This window comes from Sabethes cyaneus, chromosome 3, assembly GCF_943734655.1.
Source record: "Sabethes cyaneus chromosome 3, idSabCyanKW18_F2, whole genome shotgun sequence".
In the NCBI taxonomy this organism is placed as follows: domain Eukaryota; kingdom Metazoa; phylum Arthropoda; class Insecta; order Diptera; family Culicidae; genus Sabethes; species Sabethes cyaneus.
Genome location: NC_071355.1, coordinates 157,474,002 through 157,497,909, shown reverse-complemented (window position 1 = coordinate 157,497,909; position 23,908 = coordinate 157,474,002). Strand labels below are relative to the sequence as shown.

At 38.4% G+C, this 23,908-nt stretch overlaps 1 protein-coding gene across 5 annotated transcripts in view; it reads right to left on the bottom strand.

Annotated features, from left to right (window-relative positions):
* LOC128744494 (AF4/FMR2 family member lilli) overlaps positions 1–23,908 on the bottom strand; it is a 126,420-nt gene that overhangs the window by 20,121 nt on the left and 82,391 nt on the right. The window contains exon 1 of one of the 5 annotated variants that reach the window (XM_053841545.1): positions 7,885–7,995. The exons of the other annotated variants lie outside the window; for them this stretch is intronic. The gene's annotated coding sequence lies outside the window, so the exon portion shown is untranslated. Of the gene's footprint in view, positions 1–7,884; positions 7,996–23,908 lie in introns of those variants that run through there. 5 annotated transcript variants of the gene reach the window in all.

The window sequence follows — 23,908 nt, the reverse complement described above, 5'->3', positions numbered from 1 at the left end:
TTCGTGCGAGGAGAATTATGCAAAGAGCTCGTTCGGATGAAAGCAGGGCTGAATGTCGAGTAGCACTTGTTGCTGCACGCGCAGCGCTTAAGAGTGGGATAAAAGCTAGTTAACGAGCCTGCTTTGAAAGGTTATGCGCTAGTGTCAATGCGAACCCGTGGGGTGATGCCTACAGGGTCGTAATGTGAGGGGCTCTGTAGCCGCAAGGTTACCGAGTCTGCTTTGGCAAGCGAATGGTCGTGGGTTCGAATCTTAGTAGAATCAAGCAATTCGATGTTCAAAGTGACTTTTAGCATGGGTTTATTCTCAGGCCCCTCATTTACCATTCCTTAATGCTGCATTCTATGTTATCCCGATAAGGCCTATTGGCAGTGCAAAATGAGACCCTTATAGTTAAATGCACTGGTGTGCAGTGCCAGGGATGGTTATAATTGGGGACAGCGCTATCATGTGGAACAAGGTGGGTAAAGTAGAGAAAGCATTGAAAGAAGGGTAAAACCCAATTACACACAAGCACGCATGAAATTCAATAAGCATATCGCTCACTCAATAGCGATTATAGCAAATAAATGCAGTGCAGGTCATACAGCAAACACCCGGGCGATATCACAATAGATCTAACTATACTGGTCGCAGTGATGAGTCCATACAAAAAAAATGGCAAAGACCAAGGGTGTGACCAAAAGATGCTGGAGCGGATCATCGAGGGCCTCTTTCCGCGCTACGAGCCAAGGCCCTGGCCTCAGGCCGCTGAGTCGTCCCACGGCCGACGTTCCAGTATCTCAGACCATAGCGTAAGATGGTCGGTCTCCCTGCCGAACATCCAAAGTAACGTGGCCGACGGCGGTTTAGAGGACGGGGAGGAATCGACGGTTACGAACGAGGAACTCATTGAGATCGCTAAATCCCTAAAGGTGAGCAAGGCACCGGGGCCAGACGGAATCTCGAATTTGGCCATTAAAGCGAATTTGGCCATGTAGAGGATCCCGAATTATTCGGGGCAGTAAGAAGTGGATGCCAAGAAGATGGTCGCTTCCCGGGTAGATGCAAGCGACAGAGCCTGGTCCTATTGCCGAAGCCGGGAAAACCTCCCCTCATCTGTCTGCCCGATACTGCCGGTAAGGTGCTGGAGAGGGTTATCCTTAACAGACTCGTACAGTACACTGAGGGTACAAACGGTCTGTCAAGGAACCAATTCGGCTTCCGAAAAGGTAAATCTACGGTGGATGTCATCTTGTCTGTCACTAAGACAGCCAAGGTGGCAATCCAGCGCAAGAGGACAGGTATCCGCTATTGCGCAGTTGTGACAACTCGACGTGAGGAATGCGTTTAATAGCGCTAACTGGGACTCCATAGCCAACTCGCTTCGGAACGTCCAAGTGCCGGTGTCGCTGTACAGGATTCTCGTAACTTATTTCCATAATCGTGTACTATGCTACAACACGGAGGACCGCGGGGGTTCCGCAAGGTTCCATACTGGGCCCAGTGTTGTGGAACGTCATTTCGGACGAGGTATTGAAGCTAAAGTTCCCGGTATGGGTTGTGTTTGTCGGTTTTGCAGACTACATCACCTTGAAAGTCCACGGTGAATCTATCAGAGAATTTGAGTTGACGGCTGCCCACTCTATAAGCATTGCTGAACCGTCTACCACTTCGATTTCGTCGATGGCGAACCAATTTCTTGTCGTGACATACGTTTCCATTCTCTTCTCCAAATTGCCAAGTTATCAATGTCGTCGACGACGCCGTGAAACTGAACTGACTTTCGGAAATTCCAACCTGTGTCTTTCTCCGATCGCCGATTACACCTGATCTACACAATGTATAAGATTTATGCTATCAGAAAACAAAACAAAACACACATTACCTCAACTACCAGCGTAATTTAATCAGGAAAATCTAAAATTATTTTCGATAAAGTCAAAACCATTGCTTTTAGCAAACATATCATGTATCCCTATATTTCTTCTTTTTGTTCTCGCAATAGAATCCATTTCGTTTTCTCGAATAGAACAACAAACTGGCGCTATATGCAGCCTCGGGGTAATAAAATGAATCAAAATGTTTCACAGGCAATAAACTTTAATTCGCTCGCAGCCAAACTGAGAAAAGCACCGAACCGAGAAAACTGTTAACAATATTTAGAAAAGAGAGAATAATCATTCAAAAAGTAGTAGTATTTAATTTTATAGTAATTTATTCGTTAAAATTAACATTTTGTTTGCGGCTTTAAAGTTCCTTTCAGTTTTTTTATTCATAATTGTAGTTTCAACAAATGAAATTATAGATTTGATGCTCACTGCTGCTTTTGCTGATGCTTCCAAAAGGAAGCAGCAATGGAAACAAATTAAAATCGATCTGACTGCGACAAATTGCACACTTTTTAACCTACTTTTACGGGTTAAAAGCGGAAGATTAGAGAATAAATCTGATACACCACCGCTTACGAGCGTTTGTTGAGCAACTCCTGTATCTGCTCAAGCTTTGAAACTAGTGTGAAAAAAATGATAAACCCGTGCTTTCCGTTTAAGACACTGTGTGGAGCCATTTCCCTCATCCAATACTAGGCAAAGATAACACTGCACTATAAATGCAATCTCAACTTTACGGTACGCATCTCAAAGAGGAAAATAGCAACCCCCACTTCTTGTTCCATTTTTCCTTTCGATCGTTGTATAGTTTCATCGGGGGCTGAACTGAAATATCAACCGGCTCCGATTCACTTTTGATGTCTAGCAGCGGAACAGAAAGAGATTCGCTAGGTGCTCTCACCGGATGGTATTTTTTTATGTTTTCCCCCCTCAGGACATCTTCTAATAGGAACGCTATGTGTATACAATGTTTTGCACTGCTTCATCAGGTCTTCTAAGCTACACTAGATGATCCCGCGGAGTGTCGTTTAGGTTTTGTAATTTTATTTTTAATTGAGTTTTAATTAATTGCGATTCTAATTAGTGACGATTACAACACTAATTAGTTAAGTAGAGCAACCAAGACCAAGAGACATTGCAAATGAAAATCTTTTTGAAGAGTGTCTATCGGGCTCGTGAAAACTTAACTGTAAAACAAAACATCAATCGAAAGATTGAACAAATTTCCTCCATTAGAGATAATCCAAAGAAGTAGAGTTCATATATGTTACGAAACTTTGAATAAAGCTCCATCTAGTGAGAACAATCTGCCAAGAATAGATTTATACTTGTGAAAGTTAGTGCAAAGAAGTTTCTTTTGGAAGAAGGAGCTCCATTTCAAGCGTTTATTGCCTTCCGGGTACAAATTCGTTCATTCGATACCCACAAAAGCCAACTGCTCTTTTCATTCGTTCGCAACAGTTCCAATTTAGTTGCCGCCATCATATGTCAAAGCTTTTGTGCTACAACTGGAAAGTAGGCTTAACAAAGCGAGTTTCTTCCATAGCAGCACGCTCTTTCTGGCTCGATTTCTACTCGGTTCACCTTTCTTAAAGTTCCAAAATTTAGTTCCTGCTTGCTAGCTGAAGAAGTTTAACAAGTTTGTTTACTTCCATGTTCGTGCTGAACAGAAAACTACATTCCTCGGATAGCAAGCTCAAGCAGTACTTCACCGTGTAATGACTCGTTCGTGTGTTGCCGTTGACAATGATCCAGCAAATTTCCACATCATTTTCTATCGAACCAAGAAAGGACACCGAGAGATGCCCGCAAGGAGCTAACAACAGAGTAGTGAAGAAATTGCTATCGCCATTGTCGTTGTTGTCGATTTCGTGACTCTCACTGAAATACAGCTACGTCGTACCAGACGACGACGACCAGGACCACGACAACTTACTCACAAAAGGTGCTCCAATTTATTATTATTTCCTGGTAAAAGCTTTTGCTTTGATGTGTTGAAAGATTTGGCAATATAAAATAAAATTCTTTTCGAATTGAGCTTTGCCTAATCCGCAGATTAAGTTGTATTTTTATAATTAGCATGTCTCTCAGTGGGAGAAAACTGAAAGCAACTCAGAAAAAAATGAATAATTTGCTCTACCCGGTGCTACCCAGCATAGTAAATAAAAACGTAATTTTACCTAAACATCATTACATGATTATCGTCAGCTCGGCATTTTGAGTGACAAGCCAAAAATTTTAAAGTAAAAGTCACCAACAAAAAATTCGCTGTCATTTATTTGCTAAAATAGCAATCCATTCAACACATACAGAAAAATCCTTTTCATTATAACGGGAGTTCTGCACAATGAACTAGACCGGCATTCCACAAAAGTGTGATAGCTGCCGAGGAAGCTGAACAATGACGATAGTCATTTGTCTGCCTACCCAACACTAACAAAAAATAATTCCTTTATTTGGGTACAACTTCCGGTCCACTCGGTTGCTTTCACTCTTTCGATTCCGTTGCGTACCTTCTTGTGGCACACCATGCGAGAAGCACAGTAGAGCGAACATATTCACACACATACATACGTGAAATATTCAACGATGGCAAAGAGAACGACTTTTCCACTAAATGGTAGAAGAAATATGGAATTTACTATCGTCTCCATTGTGCAGTCTGGATGCTCAAGTATTCTCCGCTCCATTGTCCACGGTTAAGCTCGACAACGGTCGGTGGGTGTCCTTTCTAAGCCTTTTTTGCACAGCATCGTGTTCGTGTCGACCGTAGAAACGCAAAACCGCAATGAAAGGCACGGTGGATGGTAATTTACAGTGTGACAGAAAGCCGATATACGACAATGTAGCTCCTAGGACATCCCGACATTTTCACACAAACGAACAATTGTCGCTGGTTAATTGATTTTTATAATATCAATGACTACAGTACGGCAATATCTGGTGAATGAACCTATTTTGCATATTTCGAAAGCGTATCACTATTGTAAGATCAATTCTTATTGGACCATATAGACGAATTGGATCAATTAGGGCAGAAGTCCTATTTTCAGCCTGTTAACCGGCAACCTAAACCATATTCATGAATTGCGTTGAAACTTATTAGAGATAAGTTTTTCATACCCATTTGTTTACTAGTATTTATCTCATATCTGACTGCATTTTGGAAGTAATAAAGTGATTTTGAATTTGAGTTTTACAGGCTCGATAAATGATGAGCTTGCTGCGACTATTTCAAACCTGCGATTCTGTTTTCTGGCTATGTATATTCTTCTATTTGCAGCAGGCCAGTGCTGTTAATATAGGTACTGGCAACTACTAAACTATAACTATAACTTTATTATTAATTTTTACTCAATATGCTAGAAGCACTTCTTGCGCCTCAGCCTAGCACATTTGTACTGTTTTTTGAACCATCGTCTAGCTAGAACGATTATCCGTAAGAGACTGCTTTGCAAACTATCTTACGTTTCCATAGCTAAGACTATTTAGAGCACTTTCAGGTAAATTTAAGGTCGCTCAGGTATATAAGGAAGATGAGAGGTCTTAGGTTACTACCTTGGAGAACACCAGAAGTAACAACGAAGTATTTAATAGGTTGTATCGTATAATCAGTGATGTTAAAAACTCAAAATCTCAAAACTCATCAAAAATCAAAATCAACTGTGAATCATGTCAACTTGATCCTATGCAGAAAAAACTCACGCATGAGTTTTTCTGTTTTCATAGCAAGAAGCACAAAACTCACACATATTTCTTCCCGTTTGATCATATTCTGCTTTGCTTCAACTGCTACCCAGAGCTATGCACTTATACATACAAATTCGTTGTTGAAAAGCATAGGCATTCTCTCGTGCGATACTGAGCGTAAGAGAATGAATCTCTAAATAAATCGTAAAGTTAAACTAAAACACACATTGATACTACATGTTTATCTAATTCTTATTAGGCTTTTTACTTTCTAGTTAAGAAAATATCGATTCCCGCGAAGGAAAAATGTAAATTCTGCCAATTTGTTTGCCATCATCATTCATGAATGTGTGCTAGCTTTTTTCGCAGCTGATGTTTTCTCTGGCGGTTAATTCTCTTTCGCTCTCTGGTTCGTTGTATGAAATGCCAGCTGTGGAAGAAGTAAGCAAAATGCTCACAGCTGAATTTGGTTCACATCGCATAGCAACAGAGACATCGCATATAATAGCGAGAGAAATTCATACGTGAGTACGGCGCTTCTGATCAAAGTTGAAATTTCTTGTGCTTGAAATCTCATTGACTTTTTTGTTGCTATGAATTTTTCAACACTGCGTATCACCGTATTTGACTGCAATTTTACGGTTCCTTGAATAAAAGAGAATATCCAACGGAATTCAACCGAAATTGGACTTGATCGTCACAAAAAGATTTTTTACGGTTCATTTAGCAATAAAAGGTTTACCTGTAGGAATGATAAAATTTTGAAAGCTCATTGCTGCTAGGTTCATTTGAAATCAGTAGACTTCACAATAACAAACTAGCATATTTTGCAGTTGGAGCTTTGTTTACAACTATACAAAACACAAAGACTTAAAGCCTACTCATCAGTGTCTACGTCGTGGGTTCAGTTGTTCCATTACATGCTGAAAAATAGGCCCTTACTACACTGAGAAAACTTTTCGTGTAGTTTCTATGTGTCCCACATATAGATTTTTCAATGTGCCCAGTAATGATAATGTGCCATTATGAGAAAAAATTACAGATAAGCACTATCACATGTTTAGCAACTTTTGCTTTAAAAAAGTTGATGAAATTGATGACTATGGGCAGTCTACTTAAGCGAAGCAGTATACCTAAGCCAATAGTTGATGAAATCGATGACGATGACCTTTTTCCAACAAGATGGTGCAACATGCCAAACTACGATCGTTAAAATAAACCTATTGCATGGAAAGTTCGGTAAATCGATATTCTTAGACATTTTTTAAAGCTATTGTTAATCTATTTTTTGGGAGGTTCGTTTTTATTCCCTTTCGATTAAATTTGCTGTATGTTTTATTTTTTATAAGGTACTGTATATTTCTTAAAAATTAAACTTAGCGTCACAAAATCTCTTATATTTCACATGAAGACGAAACAGCAAACTACCAACAGGCTTGTCTTTGCTCATCCTAATCATAAGGATATAGAGAAATCTACTTCTCACTGCGACCAAATGCCTTTGTTTTCTTGTCACCCGCCTGCTCTGCCCCCCTCCCACCCCCGACTACAATAGATTTGCTTTAGTAACAGTTTTATTATGGCTTTATTGCTATTTATAAGCGTATTTTGACTCATATCCTCTTGGTATTGCATAATACCATAATAAAACCAATTGCAATGATTAATATATCACAATAATACCTTTATAGAATTTCAAGTAAAACCAAGTGGTTTTAGAATTGTTACCTGACCTGGAAACCTGAATAAGAAGAGAAAAGTTAACGATATATAAAGGAAAGAGATGGATTTTCTAAATGCATTTTTTGTATCCGCTTCACCTCCCTTGGTCGGATCTTTGGGAAATTAGCATCGGTATAAGCAGAATAGCGTAAAGAATCAAAATGTGAGGTTAAAAAAAAATTATGTATGCATATTACCAGCATCATAATCTATGAACATAGAAACTATAAGCATATAGCATATCATTTCATTTTGGTGAGCTTGATATTTCAAAGAATATGAGGTGAGCCACAAACGAGACCAACAAATATTCTTATAGAAAATAATAGCTCGTCCAACTATTATATAATTCTAAAACAAGCATTTAATAGGTAATCGAACGAAACTGTTCGCTGGGGGATATCCCTGACAATGTCAACAAGAAGAATAAAAGGAAACAATAGCAGAATGGTTGGAGAAAAAGCCATATATTACTAATATATATAAATATTCTCATATTTTATGCGTAACCAAACCGCAAATTAAGCAAATATCATATCAGAAGTGATAAACTATTATTTGATCCCGATATTTTAACACTAGACCGTGTTCACTGAATTACCTTATTCCATTATCACGCTGATTAAAAATGCTTACACACCATCAATCAAGTTAGCCAGCAGTCCTACCACACAAAAAGCCAAAAACGTGATTCTTATTACGTTTACTCACATACTCAGCTAAAACAGATAAATGCCCGTTCACGCACAAACAGTGCAGTGCCTCCATCAACGAGCCCACTATTAATGAATATCCTCGTCGATGGTACTACACCACACACTCAAGCGGAGCTTACACATAGTGATACTAATTCCGCATTTGAAAACGTAACAGACCTACACAAAGCGAACGCCATCGTCGCTCACAAATTGAACCGTAGCAACAAACAAAAAAATAAGCTGGTTTATGGATGCAACATAATGCCCACTATATAAAAAAGTTTTGTGTGAGGAATTCCAGAATTTCAAACAAGGCACAGCTCAAAACAGAAAAAAGTTTATTTAGTCATAGAAGGTGGTCCTCACGTTTTGAACCACCCTAGCGTACACACATATACCATCGGCAAAGCATTACGACGACCATATTAACGTTTACGTTACGCTAGCTGATTATAGTTTAACAGTACATAGTCATTTATTATCGAATATCATGGCCAAACAGCTGTTTCGTTGAGACGTCGGTGAACTCACAGGTATTAGTAGCCTGTAAAAGTTTCTTCTGATGGATGATAGATGGATCACTAGTAGTAGCAGTAAAATAGTTTATCGACTAATTTCACTTTTTGTATGATTGATTACACAAGCACGTTACAGTTCATTTGTTCAACTCAAGTAAATGTCTTGAACGTTTGAACAGATCTTACTAATTTCAGTGACAATAAGTTGCATTTTGAGTGAAACTAAATACAAATGATTTGAATTCAAAATTTTATCGCTGAAATCAAACTTAACACGGGTGCAACAAAGTATAACATTGTAGGAACATTGATTACCTACTAGCGCACCGCACTGGTCGATACAGGTTGAACGTGGCGCATTATCAGTATGAGTGAATTCGATTCAAAACAAATATATTCATAACGATTTGTTCATTGCACAATGCACTATGGTTCAGAAAGCGATTTTAGACGGACAAAAATGATTGCGCCTAAACGGGATATTCTAGCTCAATGAAGTTTTGTAGAACATCATATTGAGCTACATGTTGAGATAAATGAGTTATAAGAGGAAATATGATTTTACGGGTCGTCTATAAACAAAAGTCCACTACTGAAAATAGGTAAGAGTTAGAAATTTGATAAGTTTAGAAAAGTTGTGTGAAATTAATCCATCTTTAATGTTTTGGAACTAAAAAATCGAAAACAAACTTATTTTAAAAAAAACATTGCTTGAATTGTTGTTACGGTATTATCTGAACATTGGACGACCCCTTCAAAAGATGCATCATGTTTTCTTTCAAAAAGTTGCCGAAGACTTCATTGAGCTAGAATATCCCGTTTAGGCGCAATCATTTTTGTCCGTCTAAAATCGCTTTCGGACCATAGTGCAATGGTTTCTCAATCATTGCCAAGCTGCTGTGTATAAGCTGGTATAATATGAGCACCGCATATCATTTGAAAAATATTTTCGTTGCAGTTACCCCTTTGGTAAATGTTAACAAAAAGTGAATGAATATTTAATAAACAAAATAAATTGTACCGACCTGACAAAAAAAAACTCTTAACAATAAGCCCACTGTGCACAAAACCATACCGTACCGTGCGCATGGAGAAGAAGCAGTTAGTGATAATGATCCGAACAAATGCTTGACATTGAGTGAGGCACTTTGAAACTGATGATACTGTAAATGGCCTTAGTCAAACAGTATAATTGATTTATCTGTTTTGAATTTATACGGGTGCGAAGTTGTTGTTCTAACGTGTTCGGTGGTGGACTTGAATGCTGTATATACATACAATAATAAATGAAGACATAATGAATCGTTTTGCAGTCGATGGGTTTTCGATTAGCTTGATATTATAGCTCAATTGAGGAATTGAGAGATTTGAACTGAGGGTTGTTATTTAATTATTTTTTATTACGCGATCCATTCACACATGTGTGTGTGTGTAAATTATGGTAACACGTGTGATAGCTGTTATGACCATTTTAGTAGCAAACAACTGTTCTAATTGCCTTCGACATTCTGTTAATTTTTCGATATTTATCAGAAATTTTGCATGCATGTATTGCAATCTGACTGTGAACATTCACTTCGTTCTTGGAAAGGGATCTACGTCGTATTATCAATGAAAGTTTTAGAAACGTAATAAGTATTAATTTATCATCGTTGACCATTAGTTTGTAACTTTCATTGCTCGCATTTACAGGGTGAGTAGTAATAACTGTCAGTGTTTTTTGGACGTGTTTATTTAAAAATGGTTTAATCACAGATGTGTCTGTATATTTTTCGTTTAGAGTGTATTAAAATGTCAAAACTGGTTGCAGGTTTATTTTGAATTTTCATTCGTTTCGAGTTGTGGTAATCATGAACGCAGAATGGAAACTTGTGATAAGCCTGTTTTCGAAAAATTTTCGACCGTGTGATATTTTAAACAACCTGCAGCCGCTTGGAATTAACGAAAGACTAATCTTTCGTACTAACAAGAAAACCGGTTCTTGGAAAATACTCCTCAAACTTGGCCGTAAAGCCATCATACGAGTAAGAGAGGGAATTCGACGGAAACCAGATCAATCTGGACGTAAAATGGTCAAGAAACTGGGAATTTCGCAGTCAACCATGAATATTTTGCAAGATGATCTTCGATTGATTCCATACAAAAAACAACGAGTGCACGGTTCAACTGAAAATCAAAAGGTTGCAGAGTCAAAACTTTGTCGGCAACAGCTCAAGTAACTGCAGTGATTGTGAAATTCTGTTTTCGGACGAAAAAATGTTCCTGCTAGAGGATCACCACATCCAACAAAATGATCGGATATATGCAGCACACTTTTCTGATATTCCGCGGGACAAACTGGCTGTTCAAAGGTTCCAGAATGTTTCAAGGGTGATGGAAATATTTCTCCAAAAATTTGAAGGTTCCAATGCTGTTCGTTGAACCTGATGTTAAAATCAACACTAAATATTACATCGATAATGTTTTGAAGAACCATTTGCTTACAATAATACACCATACTGCTTCCAACAAGATTCTGCACCGTCTCACCAGGCGAAAGCTACGCAGGCTGGGTGTGAGGGATAATTTTCCGGATTTTATTTCTTTGAAAGAGTGGAGTTTCCTCTTCGCCTGATTTCAATTCTCTTGATTTCTATGCATAGTGTTACATGCTGGGCAAATTAGGGAGCACCAAAGAAAACTTTCAAGCAACGTTTGAAGAAGATTTCGGATGAAGATTTCGGGAGAAAATATTGAATTTTGAACTAATTTAAGAGAAATGTTATGGATATATCCATAATATTCATATTATGGATGGATATATAGCCGCTTAGCAGCTTTCGAGGTACGATGCTGGTCTAACAAGCCAGTCGCCGTATGTTCGAATCTCGCCTAGGCGGGGTACTGTTAGATGGTCAGCAGGATTGTTGCACTAGCCCCGTCACTGTTCTATATTCTTCTAATAGCCGACTGTGAAGTCTGTCGATAAAGAAGGGCCAAGTCTTAGAAAGGACGTTTAAGTCCAAGGGTTTGCTTTTTTGTTGTGGATATATATTCAAGTCGATTTTTATGCGAAAAAATACGTTCCGCGTAAATCAAACCCGCGTAAATTCAAAAATTTGCCTAAAAAGCCATGTGAATTCCATAATTTGCGTAAAAAACCCTTGTAAAATAGACTCAGAGCGCACATCCGCGTAAATTCCGAAAATCGAAAATCGCGTAAATTCTGAAATTCGCGTAAAAAACCATGTAAATTCCGAAATTCGTGCAAAAACCGCGTAAAACAGTTGCGTAAAAAGCGACTGCAGTGTGCTTCATACGTAATCATTCAATACACGCGTCTTATTTTTGTGACGTACTTTACTGACAGTTACTTACCCTATAGGTTCTGTCTGTTAAGAAGGTGAAGAGTACCATCATCAATAATGGCTTAATGCGTTCGATGTGCTGCAGTTGTTCTATCTAACAGCTTGTAACATAAGGTTAAGTATGTATGTAAATCTTTTTCAGGACATCGCAAAGCAAAGCCTAGGTTCTACATTACGTTATCGAAACTTGACCTTCTATTTTTTTACGACAGACTTCGCAGCCAGCTATTAGGGTGCAGGGCAACTGGAGCGCCAGTTGCTACGATCCTATTGACTCTAACAGCCTCTCCCAGCCTAGATTCAATTTCAGGACTTCGATATCTCTTAATTTTAGTGCATCCCTACAAGGCATATTACACGAAATTTTCTAATTCAGATTAAAAGGTTCGAACCTGTGCAACACCGCGCTCTTGTTTATCATCTCCAGCTTTCTTCGATGCCAGTCAGTGCTGTTTGCGTTTTCATGTAATTTCTGGAGCACCAATCTGCGAACAAGTCAATCAGCACTTGAAGTATATAACAGTTATTGCAAGTTTCGATAAGCTGAAACATCTTGGTGTCATCCGCATACAATTACCGTAAGTCAGATGGTAGAAGCTTGATAACATCGTTAATGAGAAACGAAAACAGTAAGAGTCCCAGTATACTGCCTTGTGGGACCCCAGAGATGTCACTGAACCAACCAGATTGAAATGCACCCAACTTTACAGCAACGTAGATAAGATTCCAGCCATGCTACAAATGCAACAGAAGCTTCGAGTTTATCACATTTAGCACAGTATTTTATCAACACGGTCGACTGTAACTTTTTAGTCACTATAAATAACATCTATCTGGATACTACGGTCCTTTTCACGTAGGCAGATTTAAATGAATTCCAATAAATTGGTAATTACGGACATGCCAAGAAAGAAGCCGAATGTTGTGCCGAAGAGGTTATAAGGTTAGAGGTCCCGCAATACTGTTTCACATTACATTTGTCACCCTTTTTCGTATTCTTTAGTTTTTTCGATGAAAACATCGCCGATTTCTGAAGACACCAGTTTCGGAGTTGCGTTAGCAGATGAACAAAGCCAACTTCTCTCTTACTTGACTGGCTTAAGAAATTTTACTTTCTGGCTTGCTGCCGCTCGGGTACATAAAGACGAAACCCCGATAGAAGAATCGGTGGCCATCTTGATAACTTTTTGACTTGCCGCAACCAAAGCTTGTATTCTTCGTGCTCCCCAAGTAGCACAGTTTTGGGGTTTCTTGTTGCAGCAACTTATTTATAACTGAAATTAGTCATATACCGGTTGCTACAACTGGTTTGTAAAAACTGTGCTAGTAGGGTTACAAGTTTACGGAATCTTGATTGACCAGCGAATGATCATGGGCTTGAATCTTAGTAGAATCAGGCCATTCCATGTTGAATAACTTTAGCATGGGTTCAAGCTGCTCCACATCCTTCCTTCATCCTAGATTCAGCATTAACCAACTATGAAGCTTCTTGCCAGGGGCCAGTAATAAGAGGGGTACCGGGTCAAGATGCGTAATGAAGCTTCTTGCCCGTGGGCAAATTATAAGTTGTTCCACTACGTGGTTGTAGGAACGAGATTGGAGCTGTAAAGTAGTAAGGAAAATCCACACGCATACATACATACCATCCTTTAGTGCTTAACCCTTCTTTACTGACCATGATGCCTTTAATTGGGGCTAGTTGTAAGAATGGTACAAGCCCAAGGCGAACTATAACGAATTATTTCTGCCCTTCCTGGCTCGCTGATGTGGAAACCAAACCAAATTGCAGTTTTCCATTAGTGGACGAACCAGAGAACAACAAAGAGCTTTTAGGCAGTGCGGATCCTTAAAATCACGGGCAATTTTACAGATAAAGCCAAGCTGACGTGTGGCTTTCGATATCAAAACAGTATGGTGTCAGTGAAAAGAGAGCTTGGAGTCAAGAACAACACCGAGATCACTTACAGAGTCGACTTCTTCAGCCTCAATCTATCGACATGGTAGTTAAACAATATTGGTTTTCAAATACGGTAAAACGATATGACTTCACAGTTGGCAATGCTAATCACGAACCAATTCCTCCGACACCAACCAGCGGAATCATTTAGCCAAGCGTGCAGAGTACGACAATATTCCAAGTTTCAAACTTCTAAAACCGTGCTGCTCGAGCCAAAGATGCTGATACCTGATGAATAATAAGGGGCCCATGTTGCTTCCTTGCGATACTCCTGAATTATTGATAAACTGGAAGATATACATGCTCCGAGCCTAACGCGTAAGATTCTTCCGCGTAGATATGAACTCAACCACTCAACGAACCGACAAGAAGCTCTAAGTCGCGAGATTTTACGCAGGAGTATTTCGTGATCAATGCGGTCGAAGGCGGCTTTAAAATCTGTGCTTTCTGTTTCATTTTCGAGAATACACATTGAAGTAAACTCCAGTAAGCTAGTACAAACTGAGCGAGAAAGGATGACGCCGCTAACTATAATCTCAAACAGCTTAGAGCCAGCCGAAAGGCTAGTGATGCCACGATAATTTCTGACGCTCTGCCGATCCCCAGATTTGAACACTGGAAACATAAAAGGCCTCTTCCATATTTGTGGAAATTTCCCTTGTGCAAAACACTTGTTGAAAATTAAACATAGTGAGTCTGTAAGCACATCAGCACATTTATTAAAAACGACAGCAGGAATTCCATCGGGATCCGCCGTGTATGGCCGTTTTAGTTTCTTTGCAGCGGCCAAAAAATACATGAATACATAAAAATTTTGATACTATAATTCACTTTACTAATTGGCAGCTCATAAATCATGCATACATTACCGACAACAACCATACCTATCGACAAACCAGTCATAACGATTTCGATGATAAAAAGCAGTATATTTAATCATAGTGCCGATAAAATAACCTGACCATATTTAATTACGTATTGTCGTTATCGATTTTGATAAGCATCACGTCTCGAGCGAATTTCCGTATATATACGGTCACGCAAGGTTGTTTTTTTTTACGCGGAGTCATTTATTGACCACCTAAAAGTCGCAGTAATTTGACGTGAAAAGTAAATAACGCTTTAATCGCCACCTCTCGACCTCTCGAAAAGCCACACAAAAAGGTGTTGGTGTAATAATTAACGAATGGAGAATGAAGTCGGAACATTTTACCGAAAAGAAAACACTGAAAGCGATCGAATCGCTGCGGGTGTAGCTGTTTTACACTGTCATGCCTGCCAGCAGGGACACATCGTTCCTGACTGGTTCACGTGTACATTTAATTACGGAGAACATTAATCGTTAATTAACTATCCACAGAGAGATAGTGGAGACATGTGCTAGGACTGTACAGAAGCACGTTAAATGATTCTGTGAAAAATCAGAAAGTGTGCCACCCACATAGTAGGAAGCTTGTTGATTCGCGCCCTAACTTGATACAGCTGAGTTTAATTATTTGAAAGTTCAACTGCTAGCAGCTATTTTCCAAACAAAACAAAACGAATCTAGCTCATTTCAGTGCGATGTTTTTGCAATTATGAAATGATCAAAATATTTTTATATTCTTCGAAGGTAACTTTACATTTAGCATCAAACATAAATAAAATTGTACTTCTAATTTAGTTCCAATTGCCTCCCTCTTTCCTCGACCGTCCAAAGCAATTTCAAGCTGCAGCACGTTGGTAAACACATACGCTGAGTGGCTTGGCAATAAATACTTTCGGCCGTCCTCCACCACCAGCTTTTACCGAAGCTATACGTCACTCTCCGTGTCGGCACGCGGACGGACCCGGCTCGGTAAGCATGTTCACAAACGTTGCTTTTGCTCGTGGAGTATTTGTATATGTATGTGTATGTGTATGTGTGTGTGCCCGTGTGTAAATGTGTACAGAGGGTTTCTGTGGTTTGGATTGGGTTGGCTGAACTCGTCTCGACTTTGTTTTACCAAAGCGAACCGACCTTGCTCGGCCCAACCACTACTGCGCGCCACATCCTTCCTGTCAGCGATCCTCATAACTGGAAACACGACAACGGCAGGCAAAGAAGCGAAATGAAATTAAATTTATTAAATAATACATTTCAGCGGCATGTGCAACCTGTTGATGCTTCGGAAATCTGATTAAAATACAGTATAGTGATTTATTTGCGATAAATAATATATGTACGTGCATTCATTCCGGTTCGGCTAGTGACTTTGGTTTGACAATGCGACAACGGACGACGTTAAATAGGTGCCGATTGCATTTATATTTTAATTATGAGTATTAGTCTCCCTACTCCTGGGATGATTATTGATTGCTATTTTTTACAGTCGTACACTCCGATGTTAGGTGAAAATTACTGCCTACTTTGAAATTGTGTACACATTACAAAACTGAAAGAGAAACAAGATAGTCCGATATATGTTATAACAGTTAGATTGAGCAACAAATATAAGGGTCGTATTGATAGAATGATATTCATTTCATACTTATAATAGCGGATTTTTACAGTCAGATATTATTTTTCACCTCAACACCTTCAGTGCATTGGAGAACCAATAATGTTGGTTCGCCAACGTTTCAACAATAGATTTTGTCTTCTTCGAAATGTAGCCAATTTTATTTTGAAATATTTTTGGTTTTTGGTTGACCGTTTTGGTTTTGAGGCAACCGTGACGTTGCACAAACATCTCATTGCTGCAATATAGATTAGTTTTGCAAAATAAACATACTGTGGTTACGGTGTACAGTACAGCAGGCAGATATGATAGAATAACTCCTAGATTCTATCACGTAAACTCAAAAGTGATGATGTGACTAACAACCCGACAGCGGAAGCAAAATTGTTGCAAAAACGATGTTGAAATGACGGCCAACGCGAGCATTTATTCGAATCTGCATCCATATTGACCGTATTTCCCATGAGACCTAATTATGCTGGAAGGATTACTTGCGGTGAAATCCGAACGTCAAACGCAAGCAAGCAAATTCGCTGCGTGTTAGTAGCATTTATTAGCTAGCTATCATCCTCATATCCGCGACCATTCGACACTACTGGAGCTGTGAATTGGGGCATTATTGAATATGAAGCAAATCGTTTAAGAGTAAGGAGTGAATATTGCTGTAAAAGGAACATTATGTGCTTTATGTTTTCGCAGAATTTAAAGAAACATTTTTTTAATCATACAGTGGGATTTAGATTTTGGCATGGGCAAAGTTATCGTTTTTGGCAACATGAATATTCGTTTCGTGGCAACACAAAACGCGAAACCCATGGTTTAGTGCGATAGAATATCAACGATCGAACAACCATGGATTGCTTGGGCACCACTTATATACTTTTATACTTCTGTTGAACCACAATTGAGTGGCTTCAATTGCTGATTTTTGCGAACGCAAAGAACTGGAACGAATCTTCAACAAATAGCACACTCCTATTCCTCCATTGTCCTATTTATTTAAGATTTACCATTGAGTATCCTTCATATGGAGGAGCTGTAGTTTCAGCAAGACGGCGCAACATGCCACATAGCGCTGCAATTTATTTTTTGAAAGTGACGTTCGACGAACGAATAATTTAGAGTAATGATACCGTGAATTGGACTTGAAAAGAACATGTGATCAAAAGCTGTTGGATTATTTTTTGAAGCTACATAAAATGTCTGACCAACGTCGATAAGTTACAGACGACACCTTGGAACACACGCCACGCCATAATATTCAAATGAAAATAGCAAAGAATTATCTCTTTTACAATTTCCAAGAATATCGTAGAAATTGCATAATTCGTATAAACTTCGACATCAAAACGTGTTTAGTAAAATTAAGGTAAGCATCAAATAAAGACGAAATGTACGCTCTTACTGTTACAAGAACTTCAACTAAAGCATACCGAACCATCCTCCAATTAATTTGAGTACAGGAGCGCACGGACATAACGAGATAAATAAAACTTTCTCTAATTACGTCAAAGAAGTAAGCAGGCCATCTATGTTGTGCGAAATAGTGCGGTATAAAACGGTAACGGCGAGAGAACGCTATCAGTGGTAAGCAAACAGAACAGCAGCACTTGGAGGAAACTGTTCGTTCTATGCCGAATGTGGCAGCAGACCTAAGGACCCAGCATCACTCGGTAGGTACGGAAAAGTTTTCATATAACACTGGGACACTGGCATATGTACACACGTAGAGCTGCTGCACGTTTGATTGTTGATTAAAACAAACTGACACAGAAGGAAAAATATGATTCAGCAGAAAGTTTTAAGTTTACAAGAGAAACAATTTTGTCGAGTGATTAGAACTGAAGGCTTTCTATGGAAGGTTCTAAATAATGTTGTCGATTAATTCCTTGCTGAATTTTATTAGCCCATTAGGCTCTAACGTATGTGAAATTGAATTTGTGTTGCCAATGTACCCCTGGTCATAATGGGTTAAACGAACACTAAAATGCAAACGATGCGAACGGAGTAATATCCGAGATTACAAGAATAAAAGTAAGAAATGATGAATGATTGAATGTAGTACTACTAACGAAATTGTAATATTTAATATATTGAAGGTAATAAAACTAACGCTTTCAATTAAACAAAAATATATCAGAATAATTATAAATTATTGGAGCAATTTCACGCAAACTCGTCTTAAAATAAAAGAGCTGAAATCTAAAATGAACCTTTCTGATCTGACTATCGATTGCTCAAAAATTATGTTCGGAACAATGCTCGAAAAAATTGACAGCCTTGTATGAAGGCGAATATAAAACGCATTCAGCGCATTCACATTTGATTTCATTCACTATTATCAAGAATTAATGAATTTAGAGAACAACACGAACATTAATGCAAATGATTCGATCGAATCGCTGTTTTCAGTTTGGCAATGCTGTGGTCATTTGTATGCGCAGTATGTTGAAAATGAGCAGTATATTGCATCAATTCAGCAAAGGAAAACCTTGAGTTTATTATACCGTCTTTAGACATTACCCTTCTTTATCGACATACTTCGCAGCCGGCTGTTAGAGTACAGGAAAATTACGGAACTAGTGCAACGATCCTACTGACTTTATCTAGCAAGCACCGCCTCGCATTCGAACATACGACAACTGGCTTGTAAGACCAGCATCGGACTTCGAAGCTAACTGGGCGTATTGCATAAATTGAATATGAGATTTCTAAGCACTGGTTCGGAAGACACCGAACCGAAGTGACAAACAGAACTTTAAAACTCGCGCAAGGAAGCAGTACAGGAAGAGGTTCATAAAATCGTCCTGCATTGTGACGAATGATGAAACTAACATTAAGCCCGACACAAGGCAAATGGCCGGACAGGACAGGAAAAAAAAACTTGATCAAAACATAAACAATCGTAGTTTTAATACGCAACCGGTCTCAAATTGCAGATCCATTAGATCATGATCATGATCTAAATTCATACTTACTACTTATATAGAGTAATAGTGAAATGTGTACTACATGTACTAGTATTACCTGGAAATAGAAAGAAATAAAACATACATCAGTTTGATGACCAAGCTCATATAATAAAATAAAATTGGCATAGCTAAAAGTGGTATAAAATATGAAAAAATGATTTTTTGGTACCAATTTGATATTGCTCATACGGAAAAACAATTTTGTACCATTCAATTGAGCCTTTAAACTATATCAGACGGTGATTGCAATAAGAGTATATGAGACCAAACGTTTTGCTTTCCTTTACAATAATTACTCTGTTGTCTGCTGTTCGAATCAAATAATTGTTTTTAGAAACTCACTTGTTAGAAGTTCAGCAATAAAAAAAAGTGAAACGAAAATCGATTATCAAAAGGCCTCATAGTAACACTACATAGGCAGCAGCATTCGTGCGCCACATTAGTCTAACCAATGAACGTTAATCTTATTGTCAATTGGAATAAGAGAAACGCCGTTGCAGTTCGTTCACACGCCAATGCCCTCCCTGTAGAGTGTAGAGACTAACCTAGACAGCAACAGTGAGACTTATATCGATTACTCCCGATTGTCTCTTCTTTCGTAAACTTTCTCAGTTTTCGAAAAGCACCACGCGACACTCTCCACTGTAATTGGAGCCTCATCAGATGATGATATCTAACGCCGGCATCCAACGCAACGCAATGAGGCGGCGAGCAACGTAGCGAGCAAGAATCATTCGAACAACAAAACTAAGTGGCCGATGAACGACCATAAATGCGCTGTCCGTCTGTCTGTCGCTGTTTATTTCCTCGACTCCATCCGGGGGTGTATTGTTGCTGTTTATTTATTCGATTCGCGATGCGAGAGTAATGATAGGAAAAAATCTATTTATAATTATTCGAACGCAAAAAAAAATCAACAACAGTTGCTACTGGAGCTTGAACGAGATTTATCTCTGTCGTCAATGTAGTGATACCTGTCGTAACCGGCCGGTCTACTGAGTTGAAAGCGGTTATGTCGCTGTTTATGTGTGCGTAGTTTGATTTGTAACAAAAGTTATAACACGCACTAATGCCTAGCTGCTGAAGTATGGAAAATATGTGCGTGAAAATAACACTGCAATATTCCAAAAGTATAAGACAAAATCTTGTTTTTTTTCAATTTTTTTTGTCCTGGCTGTGTACTTTTGCGGCGAAAATCGTTAAAATATAGCTCTTTTTTATGTATGAAGGATACAAAACAAGTTGTTTTGACAAACTTGAGACCCTTTTCTCTAGATGAGGGGCGACTCAAACAGCGTCTGTCTCGGAGCGGCTGAACACTGAATATAAAAAGCTGCATTCCGTGAACTATACGTAAGATTGCACTTCCCATTAGCGGGATGTAGTTATCGCGACCCTGTTAAGGTAGTATACTGAAACTCTCATTTACCTCGAACACCGAAAATGGAAATACGAAACGGGTCAATCGATATAGGGTAAGAACCCCACAATTCGCCCCCACCCCAGAATTCGCCCTCCTATTGGTATTCCCGTGATTTAACTCAATATATAGTTGAATTATAAGTTGTTAGTTTAATTTATATTCAATTTAACTCAGTTTTCAGTTATTTGAATAGAATTCGTTGTGTTGTTTTATGTATTTTAATGTTTTAATGTGGTTTGAAAAATAGGTATTGTATTTAAGACGCGATTTTTCCATTCTCAAGAACGAGCACGAAAAATAAAATTGAGGAAAAGTCATGGAAAATCGTATCTCTCTGCACTTTTTTCGCATCAATTTGGTTATATCTGTTTCAAATTTCATAATTGTGCTTTTGTTTTAATATTTTATCGCAATTCTGTTGAAAATAGAACATAAATGCACTGGGCGAAAACTGGGTATTGTAAATCATATGAGTTCCAAAATTCACCCGGGTCGAATCTGTATATACTTAACCGAACCTACTGCGTGAACCAGTTTTCGCCCTCATCTATCAAATACATGCAAATATGCCACACATAAGCAAAAGCAAGTCACAATCGATTAGTTTGTTCGCTGATTTATGTTTATCAAAATGGTGAGTAAAAGTATCAAATAAATAATATTTTGATGCAGAAAGCACATCATATCTTCATTTGAATTCATCTAACAAAAGAATTACCTGCTAAACATGGGCTAAGGGGCTTCTACCAAACGAAATGTTGAATTAGCAATAATCGACATCGAAATTGATAATAAGATTAAAACTGTACGAATTAGTAAGACGCGCATGATATTCTCAAAAATCACAATTTTTCTTGTCATGAGAATAAATCTGACTATTGGAAAATCACACGAAAAATCCGTTTACTATTTTATAGCACCTAAGCGCAATAAAATTGTTGTCATGGATAAAACTTTGAAAAGTATTTAATGTGCAATGCAGACAACAAAGAAATAATCGCGGTGATAAAATAGAATATTTCGATAATATCATGAAAACTCTAATATCTTAGCATTACAAACCCGGTCTAACCAAAAATGCTAGTTAAGAATTCCAAGTTATGTCAAAAAATATCCTAGTTGAGTAGGTAAGATGGGTATGCTTTGCAGTTTCCAGAAATATTTAATACAGTAAACCGGCATACCCATTTACAGACAGTGATTTACTAAACAATTTTTTTTCTTCATCTTTTTATTGACTATATAGCAGTTAAGCTTAGTTATTTCTTGGGGAAGAGGTTAGGTTGTGGACTCGAGTCTCACCTTCGATTAGTCAATATATATAGCCGAATATCAAGATTTTCCAGTTCATCTAATTTTTTATTGTTCACAGTAAACATTTACTCTTTCCCAAAAAATTACTAAACAATGATATAAGTAATCATTAAGGTTATTTAAACTATTAAAATAAACATTGTACCATTCTGTAGGCACTGAATTGTATTTATTCGCCCACAAATCAATAGTGAAAATGAATTCAACAAAGGACCAGAAAAAGCAACAACAGGACCATTCATTTTAAATATCTTTGATGAGTGTCAAAAGCCTTATTTTACTGCAATGAAAATAAACATTTAGTAAAAACCCACCTTCTCTGTGTTTTTTAGTTTTACTGAATCAGGTATCAGGAGGTGATCATGATCAGTTTATTTCAATTTAGATTTACATTTAACGAATTCCTGATACAAATTGATTGCCATGTTAATCACTGAATAGACATAATCTTAACGTTAAATAATAGTAACAACAATTCTAATAAAATAATTCAGGTTATTTGGGAAATTTGCAACAAATAACAAGTGGGCGAAATTTGGGTCACATGGGGGACGAATTTTGGATCGCTATGGGCGAAATGTGGTACTAGAGGTTCCTGCTCAAAATTGGGTCTTTTGCTATCAAATTTCAATTTTCGCGATTCCGAATAGCCAAAATAGATAGAATATTAATATATAGTCATACTTGTCTGAGTTCAGGGCTGATTTTATAATAATATGGCGATTTATTCATTTTACAGCATAAAAACCTGATAAAAGGGGCGAATTCTGGGGTCGTTACCCTAGGAGACGGTAAAGAACAAGGAAAAGAATAATGGATAGCGATTGGAAACTTGGTACCTGGAATGTTCGCACACTCCATGAACCGGTACGAGCTGGTTTGCTTGCTTGAGAATCGCTGATATTCAGGCAGTTTAGTGGCCAAATTTCGAAGAAAGAGAGTTCCGTACAGTAAACCTAGAGTTCTGAATTGAGAGACTGGCCATGTCACTCAAAAACTCGCATCATTAAACCAACGACACTCACTGATTACGTGAAACGTGTGTCGCTGGTTTAATGATGACAAGTTCTCGCGAGCTACTGAGTTGCCATGGCCAGTCTCTCAATTCAGAACTCTAAGTAAACCCTATTGCAGGCTTGTCTTTCAAGTACCACATATACTACAGTGATGGTAGGAAGGCAGAACATGGAGTTGGTTTTGTAGTGTTGAGAAAGCAAAAGCAACGAGTTATCCGGTGGAGACCCGTAGATGATCGTATATGTATGTTAAGAATTAGGGAAAAATTCTTTAGCTAAAGCCTAATCAACGTTTACGCACCGACAAATGATAAATCCGATGATGCTAAGGACAAATTTTACGACAGACTCGAGAAAGCCTATGAAGAGTGCCCAAAACATGATGTGAAAATCATCATCGGAGATGCAAATGCACAGATCAGGAGGGAAAAATTCTTCTTTTTTCTATTTTAAGTGGAGGAGCGTTTGATGAGAAGAATGGTAGACTGGATGAAACGATGATGCGAAACTTTGATACGGGGTCAAAAATATATTGCGCAGTTCAATTGCTATTTTAACCCACACTCTCTCGGTTTGCGCCCAGGTGTTTTGGCAATTAAACTACCAGCACACGATACCCTATATAACTCACATCTCACATCTAGTTTCGATCATTCCAGTTTAACCATTCGTACGCACACACTTTCGTTCCACCCGCCGACGGTAATTTTTTGTATGATTGCTCTTTCTACCTTTACCACTGAGAAGATACACTATTATCGACTGCATTGTGGTAGGAACTGAGCAGCCTGGTGCCGACAAAGAAGTTCTTCTGTCGTGTGATTGGAAGACATAGCCTTCATCTGTCGACCAATGGTAACGCTCTGCGGCTCATAAATGTTGCCGCGGGCCATCTGGCCG